Here is a 6,085-nt window from a genome sequence, read left to right as displayed (position 1 = left end):
GGCTGATTCTACACTACTTGTCAATATCTGGAGCAGCAATGTTTGGTCTTTTCTCACACTTGGACATTGTAGTTCACCAGTGATGTTCTGGCTTTGTGCCAATTTCACTTATTGCCTGCAAACCATATGGTTTGAACCATGCCATCCAGTGATGTGTAACAAATGTAACAAGTCCTACATGCGATGAGTCTAACTGTGACTAACTGTGACACGTCTTTTCTATACTTGTGTCCTCTCACTGATAGTTAATGATAGTCAATATACACATTACAGGATGGTGCCATTTATTTTTAACAAAGAATTTTGTCCTCAGCTTGAATGTCGTACAGCTCTTTCATGTAAACTTTTTTTTGATAAACACCAAGAAATGTGTGTGAACTCAGCCTTACTTAAATTATGTTAGGATATTGTCTGATATTTAAATGGGATTGGTGCATCTCTTAAGTATTTGAATAATCATTTACTTGTCTGTCAATTTTCTTCCTGTCAGCTCTCATTTCTTGCATTGCTCATCAAACAGCATTAGCTACCACTTAAGAATTACTTTAGGATTTATGATATATTAGCTAAGACTGGAATATTCAGTCGTTTATCCAATCAAGCAGATCAATTTAAGATCCAGTGCCTTTGATCATGCCATGTTCACCAAAAGGACAGATTGATGATTGTTAATCAGAGCAGCTTTTATGATTTTCCTCTGTGTTTGGGAATTAAACTGGCTCCATTCTGTCCTGCACTGTGAATGTATCTACTGTATGTATGTGTAAGTGTGCAATTAGGACTTTTGAAGACGCTTTTGATGCTATTGTGCACTTTTTGTGCTGTGTGGTCTACATGTGAACACTTTTTATAGATGTGGGTGTTTTTTATTTGCCATATGTATATTGTATTCACAAATTGCTCTTATGTAGTAAACTTGATACAAATGTGTTCCTGATGAACTTATATTAAAGCTGCTGATTGGTCTAGTACTCTAGTACATTTAATAATATTTCTAGGATTAAACCTGTTTATTTAATTCCAAACCAATGTAGCTTTATGTAGTAACCAATGTAGTTTACAGCTAGTGCACTATTTTACGTCTAATGATCGGCAAGTACAATTTTAGGATTTGTGGACCACAAAAACTATTAGTTCCTTATTATATCAGTTTTTTTCCTATTTTGTTTAATTTTAGTTATTAACTAAAGTATTGAATACAGCCTAAGAAAATATAAGAAAAGACATAAGATATAAGAAAAGACAGGTCACTTGGACACTTGGTCCAGTCAGTTTGAATATGTATGTTTCAATGAGTTTTAAATTGTTAAGAAATGATTAAAACAATTTTCCTTTATTGCCATAATTTTGTACTTTTACATTCTCCTGCGATTATGGTAGCAACTCCTATGATAGGCTGAATCCCAAATGACTTCCTACTCTCCACATTTAGGCATTACCTAGGGCACAACATGTTGGCGAACTATGTAGTGCACAATGTTATGTGGAGTAATTTGCAAGCTAGGTTTCCATTTTTCCATTACAGTTGGGGCGGCACAGTGGATCGGTGGGTAGCAAGAAGGTCCTGGATTCGATCCCCAGGTGGGGCGGTCCGGGTCCTTTCTGTGTGGAGTTTGCATGTTCTCCCTGTGTCTGCATTGGTTTCCTCCAGGAGCTCCAGATTCCTCCCACAGTCCAAAGTAACCAAAGTGTAAAACATGATGTTAAGATTCTAATAAATAATAATTTTCCATTACAGTTAATAATAATAATAATAATTACTGCATAAATATTTGCCTTGGTCAGAGAATTTAGTAAAGATTGATGCTCCCTGTAGTCAGTCATCATGTTTAGCATTGTGCTTTATTTTGTTCATATTTTAAATAGTAACCCAAATTTTTATATCAAATGTATATTATATTTGTACTGTGGACTATGGATGGATGTATTATAAAAAAGGTGGTCAATGTAGTGTTTAAATAATTTTAATTATACAGTTTATATTGTTGTTTTCTTTATCAATATTTTCTTGTATTAGTGTGCGATTTCTAAAACCCTGCCTATACAATATGCTATATTCTGTGAACAGTAAAAATATAAGGCGTAAGGCTCTAGGTAAACATTTACGCCAGTGCTTCTAATCTTTGTAATAGCATCTTTACAGACACTACATGGCCAAATATATGTGTACACAAACAGGGGTTTCAGCCAAATCCATACCTAACAAGTAGAAAAATCATATGATCAAATAAATTACCTGCTACCCATTTGGCTTAACCTGTTATCAAACCAGAATTTCCTCCTATATGATAACATGCCTAGAGTGATTTTTACGGCTTGCCACAGTTGATCATTCTGGTCTGCATATCCGATTTGGCACGGTTTTCGATACTATATTTGGGCTTGGGACCAGCACTGAGAGCACACTGATAAGTGCACCTTGTAATGGCTAGGTGGTTGTTCAGCTATTAAAAACGATAATAGATCCAGTAGCCCTGAGGTGTATTTTTTTCAAATAGGAGTACATGTCAAGAGCAAAGCTAATATTTGTACTTTTTACACTCAATAAACATGTTTTGTGCAGAACTTCACGTGCTGCAGTGGTAGTAGTGATCAGTGTCTTTCATTTCTTAATAGCCAAGAAAACTTGATAACTGTTGCTAATTAAAGTGGTGATCTAGTTAGTAGCTGTTGTCAGTGACGATGACAGTTACACACAGGTATTTTTTCTGTCTTTTGTTTATGAAGGAAGTGTTGTCCACACGTTTGCATTCTCTGCCATTTGTCTTAATACTGAGTTTTTTTAAACACACGTTATGAACAGTAAAGCCTTTGTCATGAATCACATTCAGGTTCAACAGTAGATTGTTACTGAGGTTAAGTGACCAAGTAAACTTTGTTTATTCTCAGGTTTGAAAATGTCCTGTGAAGCTGTGGGTGTTTCTTGATGTTTTTTGAAACATATAATGTTGACATTTTAACTCCTGTTTACTTGAACTTTTGTGCAATTTGTGAAAGCTGTTCAAATAAAACAAAATTAAACAATTACTATATGTCATTTTTTATTTATGTGTAACATGGTCGCACAGCTATGAGTTTGTTTAGGGCTGAAGGGTTGCGAGCAAAAAAAAATGGGTCACAGAAAAAAAAGAAATAAACAAATTTTAAAAGGTGCTTAAAAATTAAATAAACTGGTACACAAACGCCCTCTTGTGGAGGATGTACAGTAAATCTTGTAAACCACAGTGGGACCAGATTTTCACCATTTTTTATTATTATAAAATTATTAAATATATTTTGTTTTGCGTTTCATATTGATGCATTATTTGTGTTGCCTGGGTCACGGCAAAAATCATGGACAAAATGTGGACTTAGGGTGACTTTTAGTTACTGTTGGATCTACAGTAACCCTGACCAGGGTTACTTTCCATCCATCCATCTTTTCCTTTTACCATCCATCAATCCATCCATACATCCATCTTTTCCTTTTACCATCCATCCATCCATCCATCCATCCATCCATCAATCTTTTCCCTTTACCATCCATCTTTTCCTTTTACCATCCAGCAATCCATCCATCCATCCATCCATCCATCAATCTTTTCCTTTTACCATCCATCCATCTTTTCCTTTTACCATCCATCAATCCATCCATCCATCCATCCATCTTTTCCTTTTACCATCCATCCATCTTTTCCTTTTACCATCCAGCAATCCATCCATCCATCCATCAATCTTTTCCTTTTACCATCCATCCATCTTTTCCTTTTACCATCCATCAATCCATCCATCCATCCATCCATCTTTTCCTTTTACCATCCATCCATCCATTTATCCATCCATCCATCTTTTCCTTTTACCATCCATCCATCTTTTCCTTTTACCATCCAGCAATCCATCCATCCATCCATCCATCAATCTTTTCCTTTTACCATCCATCCATCTTTTCCTTTTACCATCCATCAATCCATCCATCCATCCATCCATCTTTTCCTTTTACCATCCATCCATCTTTTCCTTTTACCATCCATCCAGGGCGGCACGGTGGCTAAGTGGGTAGCACTGTCACCTCGCAGCAAGAAGGTCCTGGGTTCGATCCCCAGGTGGGGTCGGTCTGGGTCCTTTCTGTGTGGAGTTTGCATGTTCTCCCCATGTCTGCGTGGGTTTACTCCGGGTGCTCCGGTTTCCTCCCACAGTCCAAAGATGTGCAAGTGAGGTGAATTGGAGACACTAAATTGTCCAAGACTGTTTAATATAACCTTGAGAAGCGATGAACCTTGTGTAATGAGTGGCTACCGTTCCTGTCATGAATGTAGCCAAGGTGTGAAACATGACGTTAAAATCCTAATAAACAAACAAACAAACCATCCATCCATCTTTTCCTTTTACCATCCATCCATCCATTTATCCATCCATCCATCTTTTCCTTTTACCATCCATCCATCCATTTATCCATCCATCCATCTTTTCCTTTTACCATCCATCCATCCATTTATCCATCCATCCATCTTTTCCTTTTACCATCCATCCATCTTTTCCTTTTTCCATCCATCCATCTTTTCCTTTTTCCATCCATCCATCTTTTCCTTTTTCCATCCATCCATCTTTTCCTTTTTCCATCCATCCATTTATTCATCCATCCATCCATCCATTTATCCATCCATCCATCCATTTATCCATCCATCCATTTATTCATCCATCCATTTATTCATCCATCCATCCATCCATCCATCCATTTATCCATCCATCTTTTTCTTTTAACATCCAGCCATCCATCCATCTTTTCCTTTTCCATCCATTTATCCATCCATCCAACTGTCCACCCATCTTTTCCTTCTACCATCCATCCATCCACCTTTTCCTTTTAGCATCCATCCATCCATCCATCCACCTTTTCCTTTTAGCATCCATCCATCCACCTTTTCCTTTTACCATTCATCTATCTATCCATCCATTCGTCTTTCCCATTTTCCATCCATCCATCCATCCACCCATCTTTCCCATTTTCCATCCATACATCCATCCATCTTTTTCTTTTACCATCCATCCATCCATCTATCTATCCATCTTTTCAATTTTTCCTCTTCATCTTTCATTCATTTTTCCATTTCTTGCTTTGCGCCTTCTGTTAAGTTCCTTCCTAAATGTATTCAATATTTTCTTTATTTTACGTGAAGCATTTACCAACACACACACAAACACACACACACACACACATTGACTTATTCGTGTTAGCCTCTGCAGAATCGTGCTGTTGGTTCGGACCGCACCACTCCGCTCTGCTCCGCCGCTCTTTCAGTTCTGCTGAACCGCTGCGTGTCTGCATGTGTGCGTATGATTGTGCGCGCGCGCGCGCTTGCGTGAGTGTACGTGTGTGCGCGCTGCCACTGCAGGGGAAGACGACGGGACAGGAGGGAACACCAAATTCCACTGGCCATCATCATCACCACCACCACCATCATCATCACACCTGCTCAGCATTAACATTCCGCTCATGAGAACAGATGTGTGACAGAGAGCTGCTGCAGACGGAGGGATACACACACCTACTCCTCAGTACCGACCTGATCCAGCCCGGTTCCAGGGCCCGGCAGGGACTGCGCCTGATCATCCTGCGTTATCTAACTCTGACACGGCATTGCGCTTGGATTGTTTATGCGCTAATCTCTCCGCGCACGAGGTAAGATGCGTTTGTTTTTTCCTCTCGCGCCTCATTTCTAACACACTCACGTAACCAATCATATCGCACCGGAACCCTTTCTGTCCTGCTGTGACTAAGCAGATATGTGCAGACTGGAACTTCTTTGCGATGCGAGTGTCTGTTCTGCGTGCAGGTGTTATTACAGAAACAGCGGCATTACAGATGTTTTAGCGCACGGCTGCGTGTTTTCTTCATGCCGCACATCTATGTCTGAGCGCGTGAGCGTGCATGACACGCATGATAGGGAATTCCCAGACGCGCGCTGCCAAAACTGCCCACAAATATGCGCAAAATGCGCAAATAGTAGCGCTAACGACACAGTGTACGAGTATATTTCTCTGAATGGCCGCTCATAAAAACGAGTTCAATGTTTCGTATGGAGGAGGATCCGATACGAGTAGGTTC

At 39.2% G+C, this 6,085-nt stretch overlaps 1 protein-coding gene across 1 annotated transcript in view; it reads left to right on the top strand.

Annotated features, from left to right (window-relative positions):
• The first annotated feature begins 5,598 nt into the window (after window positions 1-5,598).
• The window catches only part of hecw2a (HECT, C2 and WW domain containing E3 ubiquitin protein ligase 2a), a 39,581-nt gene continuing 39,094 nt past the window's right edge, over window positions 5,599-6,085 (top strand). The window contains exon 1 of the mRNA XM_063005434.1: window positions 5,599-5,659. The gene's annotated coding sequence lies outside the window, so the exon portion shown is untranslated. The remainder of the gene's footprint in view (window positions 5,660-6,085) is intronic.

This window comes from Trichomycterus rosablanca, chromosome 12, assembly GCF_030014385.1.
Source record: "Trichomycterus rosablanca isolate fTriRos1 chromosome 12, fTriRos1.hap1, whole genome shotgun sequence".
Classification (NCBI taxonomy): Eukaryota; Metazoa; Chordata; class Actinopteri; order Siluriformes; family Trichomycteridae; genus Trichomycterus; species Trichomycterus rosablanca.
Note: the sequence above shows the minus strand (reverse complement) of the source record. Positions and strands in the feature narration are given on the sequence as shown.